General features: G+C 38.9%; 1 long non-coding RNA gene across 1 annotated transcript; it reads right to left on the bottom strand.

Moving 5' to 3' along the window:
• Positions 1 to 304: 304 nt before the first annotated feature.
• On the bottom strand, positions 305 to 3,701 carry LOC131244764 (uncharacterized). Its single transcript, XR_009170547.1, has 2 exons — positions 3,379 to 3,701; positions 305 to 1,235 (listed from the first exon to the last, which is right to left on the bottom strand). It is a non-coding gene; the product is annotated as an uncharacterized LOC131244764 (long non-coding RNA).
• Positions 3,702 to 4,077: the final 376 nt, after the last annotated feature.

Genomic DNA, 4,077 nt, shown 5'->3' with positions numbered 1-4,077 from the left:
GGAAAGGTGTTTCACAGCTGTTCTCTGCGAGGCCAACTGTAAGAATCCCTTCCTCATTACATTTTATCTATATTAAAAAGTCCTTTTGTATGGAAGGTAAAGATGCAACCCATCGTCAGAGGACGAACCCCACCATATGAATATCGCCTAATCCTGTTTATATATTAAGTGAGTGGTTGAATAGGTGACCGATCTCATCAGATCACAGTCATACACTATATGTCTGCCTATCTTGGCGCTTGGGGTCATTGTTGTTTGGTTTGAATTGAAGCCGCAATGTCAATTCACATGCCTGCACACCTAATTCCGAAAACAATGCCAAACAATACCTTATTAATATTAACTAAAATGAGATTAACTCATTTTTAAGTTGCACCTTAACATGCCCTAATTTTTGAAAGCATGAACACATCTCATTTGATTAGCAAGCGGACACACAAAAAGGTAGTAAAAACACTCATCACCTAACAAGGTATATCACTAATAATAGGTTCAATTTCACTAAATCAGTGCTAAACCCATCTCTCATTACCTAAAAATGAAAACCCCAAAACCCTTATATATATATATATATATATATATATATATATATATATATATATATATATATATATATATATATATATATATATATATTACAATCTAGACAAATATCCTTTCTTACAACATCTTCATGTCATGTACGTAAGGACCATTTTTTTTTCAAATTCAAGTGTCATGTACCACTACACTATTCAAATGTCATTGCTTATACCAAAGACCACAAATCCAAGGACTCATCTGGCTTGTTTAAATCACATATAATACCATTGCTAGGAGTCTTTTTCTTCATTCTCTCTTGAGACCCATTTGAAGCTAACGCAAATGCATCTCTTTCCCTCTTTGACCCCATCTTCAATCTCTCCTCCTTTCCTTCTCCCAAACCTCCATCTCCATCATTTGTTAATGGTTGGATGGGATCTGTTGACTTTCCTGTGCGACATGCGTTCGAATTTCCATTCCAAGGGATGTTGAAATCTTCCATTATGAATGAAGGTTGCCAAACGATGCGGTTTTCCATTACGGGCATCTCCGGAAGTTGATTCTTTCCATTCAGCAATGCGAACCTGTGGGCTTCTCGATCGACCAAGTTGAAAAAGGCCTGTATCTCTGGCGAGTTCATGCTCAATTCGGCGTCCCTACCATGTTTTTGATCCGTCTCTTGGTTCTTCTCCAACAGTGACATGCTTGGAAACCTGAAATATAATGAAAATAAACAAATGAGAAAGATGAATCGAGAGGATCTTTTAAGTAATTAGACAAGGAAATGTAGATGGGTGGATCGAGCTTTGTTTTGCCCAGCTAATTGTACATGTGTGAGCCAAGCCATTAGATGTAGTAGGTCTGTTGCGGATGGATGGTGCTGATACTCCCAAAATTCACCCTTATCAGAGAATCCCAACTGCCCAATTTGGCACCCAATGATTGTGGACCATTGTTTGTCATTTGGCCATTTCGATCGGCTGGCTATATAGAATAATCTGGTTAGAGGGAATGTTAGGACATGACCTAATTCCTCAAATATGGCCAACTGAATTAACGGCTTGTATTTTAAAAGGTGGGTCCCACTCGTACTCTTTCTGCATTGAACTTACAAAGAAAAACAGTCTCTCCACCGATCATCATATCATATAACATGCATAGAAAATGAGTGGGGACCTTATTCAACAAACATTCTGATTTTAGCATGGAGTGCTTCAGCCAATTTAAATATAGGAAAATAGATTTTTTGGAGGTTGAAAATGGCTAAATGGCCATTACTTTTGTGGGACCCACGTGGTGTCTACATGAAATCTTACCAGTGTATCAACTTCGAATTAGCTGGGTAGTTTCCGATGAAATCAGAATATTGGGTTTTTGCTGTAAAATTCCTCAATGATTCTGATTTCACTAAAGCAGCCTTGACTTTTATAAATCCAAACATTATCTTAGGAGTGACGTGATTGAAATGTCCTTTTCTTTTTCTTTTTCTTTTTCTTTTTTTCTTTTTCCAAGTGGTGTGGTCAAGCAGTGTGGGGCCCTCACGATGTGTATAAGACATCAAAGTCCAGCAGGTGCAACCCATCGTGGTGCTCGTGCAAACTTAAATCAGGCGATCCAATTATCAGGTGGACGACACGTGACTCTGTCATTCATGGGATGAGTACGGATGCGATTTGGCCAGTGACGCTGCCAGGCGCCGGGTGGATAGTGGTCGGTGCACTGTGGGCCCCACCATGATGTATGTGTTTTATCCATGCTGTCCATCCATTTTTTTCAGATCATTTTAGGTTTAGATCTCAAAAATGAGGGATGTAAATCTCAGGTGGACCACACCACAGGAAAACAGTAGGGAATGAATGTCCACCATTAAAAACTGCCTAGGGCCCCCTGTATTGTTTCTTTGACATCAAAATTATTGGTTAAGTTATACGGACCTGGATGAAGGAAAAAATAAATAAATATTAGCTTGATCCAAAGCTTCCGTGAATCAGGAAGTTTTTAATGATAGGTGTTCAATCAACACTGTTTTCTGTGATGTGCTCCACTTAAGATTTAAATCTACCTCTTTTTTTGGATCATAACATAAAATGATATGAAAAAAATAGATGAACGGAGTGGATGAAACAAATACATCATGGTAGGCCCACAGAACACCCATAGGTTTTTTATGGTGAGGCCCACCTGATTTTTTTGTTCATAACCTGTGGAAAGGGTCCCACGATGCTCGACTCCACTTTTTGGAAAACAAAAATAATAATAAAAGAAAAATAAAAGCAAAGGATAGTGTGTGTGTATATATATATATATATATATATATATATATATATATATATATATATATATACCATTCCTCCCTCAAGAAGCACACCCAGGGAACTTTTAAAATAGGGTAGTGACTTCTGTGTACCCGTTTGTAAATAACTTCCGTGAGAAATCATCCCAATATATGCACCACATCCAATCCATTCATTAGATGATTCACCTCATGAAACCTCTGAGGCCCAAAAATCATCCCAATCTACAAATTAGGCTGGCCAGATCAAAGGGAATAGAGTGAGAGAGGACACCCACCCTTACTTTTACCAAGGCCCACCTGAGTTGCAAAACAACGTGATTTTTTCCATGGCCCTTCATGCATGCCAAATGAAAGATTTGAACGGCCTTGATGTTACTAGTAGAAAATTTCCCTCCCAAATGGAAGCATTACTTGGTAAAATCGTAATTTTGACGAATGTTGCAATAAAAATCCCATTTTGAAATGGAAATTTTAGGGAGCTTTTGGATGCGTGGAGAAGGAATCCACGTAAAGAAAGCAATTGCATCAAAGAAACAATTTCTATGAAATGGACGTCTTACTTTTCGCAGCGAAAATGAAAAATGGGCAGATTTTCAGAAAACAAAGCTTTAGATTTCCATGGAAAGCTCTTCTAGGAGTGATCATTTTCCATCTTCTTCTGAGATAACATCTTCATCAGTTCCATTTTCCTTCTCCACCGTCTGATCACCACGTCTGGTCCATCTCACCGTTGAAAATTATGAAATCTAATGACGATGACGAGGACCAAGAACTGCACTTTGCCCATTGAATTCCTATGATGGTGCCATCGAGACGATCATGGTTGCATTTTCCGGCGAAATCTAAGAATGGGATGTCTGACTTTCGAGTTTAATTTAAGTGAATTCAGAGAGAGAGAGAGAGAGAGAGAGAGAGAGAGATAGAGAGAGAGATGAATGCATGTGGTAAGACTGGAAGCATGGTGTAGTTTATTTAAGAGAGAGAGGAGTGTGGAACTTGAGGCAAAGTTGAGCCGCCCGCATCTTCTACTCTCCACGTTTTTTGCGTGCGATTCGTCTTCAAGAACTTTCTAAAAAGACTGAACTGCCCCCTCTAATATCCAAATTGGTAAATATATCAATAGCTGATCAAACCAGAGTAGAGCTGGGAATGAGTTGAGTCGGACCGAGTTAGGGATGACTCGACTTGACCCAATTTTGAAATAGATCTTACTTGAGCTCGACCGGAACTCGGTATCGAGTCCAGGATGCCTGACTTGA

Source organism: Magnolia sinica, chromosome 1, assembly GCF_029962835.1.
Source record: "Magnolia sinica isolate HGM2019 chromosome 1, MsV1, whole genome shotgun sequence".
Taxonomy (NCBI): Eukaryota; Viridiplantae; Streptophyta; class Magnoliopsida; order Magnoliales; family Magnoliaceae; genus Magnolia; species Magnolia sinica.
Note: the sequence above shows the minus strand (reverse complement) of the source record. Positions and strands in the feature narration are given on the sequence as shown.